We start from the raw sequence: 9,363 nt of genomic DNA, 5'->3' as shown, positions 1-9,363 counted from the left end.
TGTATTTTGGACCCATCTTTAAGTTTTAAAGAATGCCTTTAGAAAATCAATTCAACCTTGAACTACCTGATTACACCAGAAATTCACCACAATGACTGAGGTAATAATCTGACCCATAATTTTACCGTGTCTACACCTCTAGGTTCAAGGTCTTGTCACAGTGTGCAAGCCTAGCTCTGTTGACCTCTGTGAGCTAACACCAATTCACGCCCTTATTGCTGATGTTGGAATTCCTAGTGGGCAGGGGATGACTGGCTTGCTGAAACACTTCTAGTGGAATTTACCTGCTGGCATTTGGATGTGTTCAAGAACGTGAGCTGTGTTAAAGCCTGTAGCCAGATCCCAGGAGTGCATGGATGTGTTACGTGGTGAATCCATTGGTCACGCTTGTGCTGAATCCTGGAATCATATCCTTTCACTTTCTCTGGAGTTCAGGGTCCTTTTTCACTTCTGTTGAATATTCATTGCAGAATATGGTTTCAACTCCCAAGCTAGTTAATATTGCTTCATTTGAGACTGCAAAAAATGTCATTGGAAATAAACAGTGGATATACAGTAAGTATGTAGGACAACATTGATAATGGTTTCACTTCTGTAAGTGTAAATGTGGTCTCACTCTGTTGTAGTCATGGACTCAGCCTTAGCTAATATGTTGATGATACCCTAAGGATTTGAAAGATTAATTTCTATTGCAGTACTGTTCATTTCACTGGTGATATATGCAGAATTAATTTGAACTATTGCAGTTATTGTACACAGAATAATTTTGCTTATTCCATAAAAGCCTTTCAGTGGAAAATGTCAGTTATTTCATAAGCTCTTTATCAACTTGAACAAACAGATTAATTTTCAGCAAGAGGGTTGTGATCCAAGTATTTGTATGGGTATGGTTTCTAAAGTGCAGATGTTGGAAGCAAAAACTGAGGAAATTTAGAACTGGATCTTCAGTTTGTCTGAGCTCTGCAACGGCTCACAATTTATACTAGCTGAGATTACTTTGCCCTCTTCATGTGGTCGTTAGCCTCTTTCCCAGCAGAACAGCTGATGAGCAAATTGGGCGTGCTGCCACACTATACCACACAGTGTTTCACGTCCACATGCACAATAGTAAGGTACAAGAATGCAAATAGCAGATCTGCTCGGATTTTAGTACACAAATTTGTTAAAAAAAATCAGTCGGTGTGGTTTCAAGTATAGTTTCATTCTAAGGTAAGCCACAAAGAACTACAGTTGGTATAATAAATGAACCTTTCGCTAGTTAAGACCTTCTGTCTAGAATCTCTTTATACTGTTAACGCCTAGCACACAGAAAACTATATATATATATATTTTTTGGTGCATTGATAGTTCCATAAATAGAAAATGAAATGTTAATGACCTATCCTGAAACTGCAATTTAGGGATAATAGGGCAAGATAAGTACATGGGAATGATGCTTTTGAATTGCATGGTTTTAAAGTAAATTACACAAGTTTGTCTGGTATGTTTTAGTCACATAGAAGGAAAGCTTTAAAAATATACAATATGCCTTTTAATAAAGATATAAGGAATATGAACATAAATGTAAATACATAAAATATGAACTTCATGGAATAGCATTGAAGATCTAGAGTGGCGTTGTTTATTATTGCCAGTTTTATTGTCATCATTTTACAAGTTAGCAAAGGTCTAAAAAGTTTTCATGCTGCACAAAATTATTTTGGTTTGCTTTCAATGGAACTCATTGTACCTCCCATCTGAATGGTAGACTTCTGTTTGCTGGTTAGGTCCTACCTCTATTAAACAGTCTTCAGAAGATCTCATTTTCGGATGACGATAATCTCCTCCTAGAGGTGCTCTGTGTTTCCTACAGAAACAGGTAAGGAGTTTAGTTTCAGTGGCTAAAATCGGATGAGGAAGATCTTACCATTTACGGCTTTCTGTGGCATATTCTCCATCGCTGTTCCCTGTGCTATCAGTAAGGATGGTAATGGTTAGGTCCCAGAGGAAACAAATACCTGTTGGAGGAGTGCATATGTGAACGCAGGGCAGAACCCTTCCCTGACGGCATGGAATTCAGCTCGTCATTGTTCGGCAAATCTATCTCGTGTCTGTGAAAGAGGCACTCTGTGAGAACTGCAGTGAAAAAATTGTTTCTTTTTCCAAAATGTCTTGGTGCATATGTGCTTGACAAGGGTACCCCGCTTATCAGTGTTCTTTGTTTGCGGGCGTATTCCCTATGCAAATCACAGCTGTAAGCTTCCTGCATATAAAAATCAGGCTGGATATTTTTAGCTTTGAAGTTCTTGCATCGAATGCAGGGCTGTTCCCATATCAAAGCATGTGTGGGAAACTGAGAGGTCTGATTAATGGATAGCTAGCTTATTGAACTGAGCCTTAACCCCTTAACAAGAAGAGAGATTTGCAGCTGAGTTTCTTCTGAATTATAATGGGTGCATAGCACATTTGTCTACTGTTAGTCAGATTTGGGGGTTGGCAAATGTAGTCCAGTTTGATGAGAAGAATGTGCTTTAAACAAATTAACTGTAGAGACAGGATTTTCATACAGGAGTGGCATAATGTTTTGTACTACTGTAATACCAGAGAAAAAGTAAAGCCTGTCAATCATGTTTTGGCCTTTTTCCTTAGAAGAAAAGAGCGTTTCTTTTTAAGAAATAGAATTTGAAGTATGAAGCAAAACCCACTCCCTTACCCTATTCCCGAAACCCAAAACATTTACTGTGCTTCACAGTTCAAGTGGGTTTCCTTTGTCTATGAAGGAATAAAGAGGACAAAAAGCAGTATTTCCTATCAAAAGGCTTCTTCATGTACTTCCTTTGTCAGCAGTGGATCAAAGGTAACCTTAGATATAGGCACGTAGTCTCTGCCTCAGCAAGGTATTTCTAGTCAGTGAATCATTAGAGCATGTATTGAAATTCAAGCGCATGGTTGAATTTTCAGGGTTTTCATTAGAATTCAGAGCATACTTGTGGACATGCGTTTTCAAATGTTTTGCTCAGTGGAGGTAAGCATTAGTACATATTTGTACATTTACATCCTGGGACCTTTGATCCCATGAAGTGAATGAAAGCTGCACATTCGCATGTTACCAGTCTGTGACCCGGTAAGTTTTTGTGTGTTGTAAACAAGCATCTGCAGAGCTTACATTCGTTTCCAGATAATCTCAGACACAGGAAAGAAAAGACTTAAGTTATTGTTCACCTATCAGTCAGAGCATCTCTTGTCTCCGATGTTAACCTCATATTACACAATCGGGCAGGACTTGGTTATACACAAGACAGAACATATATATTTTACCACAACACGTAACCACATTGGAACAAAATGCTGTGTCTTTCTCTGTTCTTTTCTTCTTTTAATTAGGTAAAAGCAATCAATTAGTCATGGGCCCAATACAGTGCTCTTAATAATGCCATTACTTAATACTGCATAATTTCTTGCAAGCGTCAGAGAAAGGGGCAGTGAAGGATCTGTGCAATGCATAGCTGGGTCCTGCTGGTGGTCGTGTGACAGAGAAAGGGAATAACGTATATTAAAAAAGGACTGCGCTGTCATTACACAACTTGAAAGATATGCATTTAAAATAACTAACAGAAGTGATGAATAAACAGCAATGCGCTCCTGAGAAGGAAGGGTAATTTTGTGCTAGGAGGTGATGTGCCTGGGAGTTTCTGAAAGGGCTGTTGCTTAAAATGCAGTGCCTAGAAGGGACTGAAATAGAGAAATAAAAAGCCAGGGTTGTAATTTCCTAAGTCTCCTCCATGTTATCACAAGTGCAACTGTCTGCCTTTTCCATTTGCATGAGAACTGATAGAGCAGCCTTTGTCACAGTTTACCTGTGTTATGGACTTGGTCTAGATTAACAACCTAAGGCCAATGCTGAACTTCACTGTTGAGTCACAAAATAAAAAGTACCGGCTTTTAGCCGTTCCCTTAGTCTGCACAAAGATCTGCAGGGGTCTGACAGAGCAGCTGCTATGCAGCACGCACATACAGAGTAAGGGCAGATGCTTTAAGAAGAGTGCAGACTGGAAGAGGTTCTGTTTCATCTTGAGGAGGGAGACTGAAAAACAAAATTGCTTGCTATAGTTATTTGCAGGCTTTTATTACAAACAATGCCTTGGGGGCAGGGAAGTAAGAAGTCGTGCCAAGAGATTATTTTGAGCATATAAAATGAACTGTGAAGTTTATGACTAGGAATCCTTGACACGCCCCAGCCAAAACACCCATGCATGCTGCTACTTAATGGAACTGCAAGCTGCGTAATGTACATATATGAGATGGAAAGTGCTTAGAAATTATGGGCACATTTCTTCCAGTTTCTGATCACGTCTGGCCTTTTTCTTTATCCCAGAGGTCATAACAGCAGAGTTGAGTCCCGCACAGCCTTACTCATACATCATTAGCCCTTGCTCACATGAATAAGGCATAAATAAAATTCTTCAGGGTCAGGTTCTTATGCTGCTCTGTTTAGAAGTGCAGCCTGCTGTGACTCACATCTCCTAAATTCAAATCACATATAGCATAATGCATATAGCAATTAAAAGTTGTCTGCCAAATTGTTTCACATAATTACTATTGGGAATGGGAGGAAATTTCAGAAAGTTGCATTTGCAGTGTGTTTGATATTGCAGTGTTGCCTAATTGTACAGCATGTGGAGTAAATCAAACTGTTCTGGACAGAGTCATTCAGGGCATAAACAAGTGTGATGTGTAACACATACCTTCCTCTCTCCCCTGAAAAAACAAAACTCAACTTTCCCGCTATCCAGCCACGTCTACATTCACTTAAACACAGCTACTTAGAATATCTGAAATAGGACCATCTGGCAACTCCCAGTAACGTTAGAGAAACCATTTAATCTGTATCAAGGAAGAATTTGTATGGCCCCTTTGAAGGCTAAAACCTTGTTCAAAAAAAAAAAAAAAAAGAGAACTAAAGCACTGCTCTACAACAGCTCTTCCTAGTGGGACATTGGGAACTTAAATTCACAGCCTAGTGTATTGTTTTATAGCCTGCCTTTGTTAACAAGCACCGCAGTCTAATGAACACAGCGGTGGCAGTAGTTGCTAGGACCTGTGAATGGAGACATCCAAATTATTTTATCCTTGATTTGAATGAAGTGGAGTTAGTAGGGGTAGGGTTTTTTTTTTTTGCTAATTTCCTAAGGAAATGAGGCATATGTGATCACACTGCATGTCTGGCTATGCCTGTGCAGCAGACCACCATCGCCCTCCTTACCTAATAACTTTAAATCTGTTTTCAAACAGTAGAACAAAAAATTGACAGAGGCGTAGAAATCTTAAACAATGGAAGTCCTTACAAGTCACATGAAAATTGGCAGCTGAGTAAATAGAGGCAACCCAAATTACACAGGTAAAGATGTCAGTCAGGTTATTTTATGAACCACTCAGCTGCTAGATGGCCAATCAGCTGCTCCATCCATGCTTTTATTTAACCAGCCCCAGTGTTTGCTTCCTTACATCTAGACAATATGTAAGTGAGGTAAGCAGGGAAGTGAGGATGTATAGTGGATAGTCGAGGCTGTCGATATGAGAAGGAGCTGGGGTTGTTGACTAGCACCTCAGAGCACAGAGAGCTGGGCAAGGGTGGATGGGGAGATATGCAAGATGGCAAACAACTACTTGGTTTTGTAAAAATTCGGAGTGGTAGACAGTATTTTAGAATGAAACCAGCAATGTGAGAGAAAAGAGTAGAAACTGGGATAGAGATCTCACCTGATTGTCGGTCTAATCCACTCTTCTGCAGTTAACCAGGCTCAAGTCTAGCAGACTATCCCAAGGGGATAATTGCCCAACCTGTTTTTGTAACCCTTTTGATCAGTAAGATGCTATAGCTTCCCCGTGCAATTTGCTTACACCTCTCTATATGTAGAGGCCCTTCCATAACGCAGTTTTATTGCAAACTGGACTGCTTTCTTCTTGTCCTTCCTTCAACGGACATGTAGATTGGTTACTGTCCCCTCACAAGCAATCTCTTATACATGAAAGCCTGCTATCATGTCTCCCTTCAGTCTGCTAGACTAAACAAATCCAATTTCTTCATAGGTCATATTTTCTGAACCTTTTCTTCTTCTCTTTGGACTTTATCCAGCTTTTCTTTAGCATTTTGAAAAGCACAGTAACCAGAACTGTATGCAGTGTTCCAGCTGAAGCCTTAGAGAAATAATTACTCTCTTTAATATAAAATAGTCCTGGTGGCATACACTGGCATGACAGTGGTCTTTTTTTTCTTTCCTTTAATTTTAGTTTTGCAACAGTGTCATATGATTAATCTGTGTTCTGTCTATGGTTTAACATAGACCTCAAGTCCTGTCAATGTTTTTGTTGTCTTGCCAGTTATTTTCGCTCTGTATTTGATTTCTTGTTCCCGAATACAGGATTTGGCCTTCATTGTGATGAATTTCACCTTAGCTATTTTGCATACAAGACTGTTTGTAGGGTAGAGCTCTTTGTATCTGAGCATGGCTTTAGCCAACTTTGCCAAAGTACATGAAGGCTGAGAATCTGATACACCTGTGCAGAGCAAGCCAGGAAAGCTTATAATCTTTTTGGAAATTATTATCAGTATTACCACATTTACAACAAAAGTATCCAAGAATGTTTTTAAATACTTGTAAAGGGTTATATTATTCTGTTGCAGGGATGAAATTAGAGGTATGTAGGTTTTGGCAGTAACAATTTCAAAAACAGCCAGTGCAAGTTTTGTGTTCCCACCACACAGCCGTTGCCAAATCAGCCAAATCTAAGGGATTCGCTTCCTAAGAGTAAGCCTGATTTTCTGCAGTGGCACAGGTATCCAAACTTGAAGGCTGTTCAGATAATTTTGACTAAAGGAACCTATCTGAAAACATCAAGCTGAGGCAGAAACTGGAATGTAATTTGAGTGTCTGTATCTGCAAGTGCATACTATCCTATGTCTTGGGAAAGTAAAATATACAGCCTTGCAGCTACGCTTATTAACTCAGGCACAGTGCTAACAGGCACTGTCTCTGTACCACAGCTGGTGCATGTCTACCTGGCTCAATGTACGAGTGGAGTTAGCACAAGACTATCTGCATTGTCCATTTAGGCAGATACTGCATCTTTTTTTTCAGTCTTGTCCCCTAGTCTTGTCTAGATGAAACATTGTACTGCCTCACACTTGCAGCCCAGCATTTTTCACAAGCAATAAATGTCATGATTTGGGGATACCAACTACAATTTTCTCGTAGGGGCTTTTCCCTGCCTGCATCTTCCCTGTGCAGAATGGTGCTAAACTTTACAGCTGACTTATCGATGCAGAGATACTCCTATAGATTGCCCATTTTTGCATGCATGTGTGCACATCTGGTGTTCTTGCTCAAGTTCTTAGGCATGAAAGATTTAAAACACAGCAATTTTGACCCAAAGTGCCTATCTGTTTCGGACATTTTTAATTCTACCTTTCTGCTTTTCTCTCTCATCACTGAATTTACTTATTGAGAAAGAGCTGTATGCACTGTTTGAATTCCAATACATGTATTTGCCTCTTGTGGCCCTTCCTACGAACATACCCCATGAGCTAAGAATGCTAACAAACCAAATACTAGCTTTGTGGCTCTGAACAACTTTTTTTGCCAAGCTAAAGAGATAACGCTATTTAACATACAGCTGCAACAAAACCAGAACTGCTAGAACATATTTCAGATGTTAACAATAGTCAGAAACCAGGACTAAGGTACAGCCTCCAATTCACATATATATTGCATTTTTTAAAGTATATAATGCCAGGGAGAGATAAAAAGAGATTTTCTGCTTTTAGTTAAAAATAGACCAAAAAAAAAAAAAAAGATTAAAATCAGGAAGACATTTAGTTTCTGGGGTTAATAAATCAGCTTGTAGCTTTTCAGTTCATCATATACTAGAAACAACCCCTATACAGCTGAATAAATCAGTCTGTGTTGCTTTGTATTTGACAAGATGTTTATTCTGAGCCAGCAATACTCCATGCAAAATAACCAGTCTAGGAACAAGTAAGAAGTCATGTTTAATCAGAGCTTTCGGAAGACAGAAACTAAAAAGGCAATGGAATGTGTGATTGACATGAAAAAGTAGGCATTTGCCTCCGTGCTTTCCTTTTTTCTCTGTTGGAAGATGTTATTTGAGGTCAGGTAGCCCATGTAGGTTGGAGGGAAAAAAAAAAACCCACAGAAATCCAAACCCCATTGCCTATGATATATTAAGGAAAGGCATGTTTGTGGAGAAATTCTCTAATTCTCTGAGCAGTTGGGTCTCTGGATTTTGGAAGCAACTGACTAAATACCTGAACTTAAACTGGAGATGGGGAATTCCGCATGTCTCTTTGCACCCAAACACGCATGGCCATAAGGTTGTGAAAGAGGATTCACTTTAATAAGTTAGAACAGTTAGAATGTGATATTAGTCAGATGTTGCTGTGTCAGTCCTGACCACGATTTTGAGTCCTGAAGAGCTAGCTGCCATTGACTACATCACTATCTGCATGTTTTGCATACATACTGTATTGTCAATCAAAACAGTCTTTTTCTTTCCTAATGACATCCTTATTAAGGGGAACAGATTGCTAGCCACATCTTATTCTGACGGGAAGGAAACATGAGAAGTTTTCTTCATGCAAAAAAGACACTCTGTGTCCCGAACTTCTTCATATATAAACAAGATATTGAGTGTATTAATAGGTTAGAGGGGACCATGTAACCAAATACCTACAACTGAAATGTAGAAAGTATGTATATAAAGGTTATGGGGTTTTTAATTGGCATGCCACTTGCAACCACAAAAGGGAAATTCTGACAGTATTTATAATGCGTGCATTGATACATTTATGGGGGGAATGCTAACTCATTTATCGTAATTCGTCTGCTTTTAGAGCCTGTTGGCTTATTACTTTCTCCCCGTCAATGATGTTTTAAGAAAATTAGCTTGCAGATTTCTCATCATGCAAGGATGTTAGCGACACCAAGAGTATTTTCATTTATTTCCTTTTCATAGTTAAGCCATCTTTATAATTGCAAAACTCCTCTTTAATTACCATTGTTATTTCTACAGTGGGAAGCTTACCCTGTTTTGGAATGTCAGTTTTGTACTTAATTCTTTGCTTCCCAGCTTGTGTAATTCTGCATAGGCAATTATTAAAACATAAACTTGTCTATCATCAAAAAGACCACAGAGGTTGCTACATAAAGATGAATAACAGTAGAGTCACGTAGGAAGCAAAATATTGAACTTGAGTAGCCCAGAGAAAGAGAAAGGAACATCCATGGGATCGTTTGGTAGCAGTGCAAGGGATGGAGAGTCTATCCTGGGCCTTGCCGTTCACTTGCCTGGCCTGCTGTGGGGCAA

The sequence above is a fragment of the Anser anser genome, assembly GCF_964211835.1.
Source record: "Anser anser genome assembly, chromosome: 5".
Lineage (NCBI taxonomy): Eukaryota > Metazoa > Chordata > Aves > Anseriformes > Anatidae > Anser > Anser anser.
Note: the sequence above shows the minus strand (reverse complement) of the source record.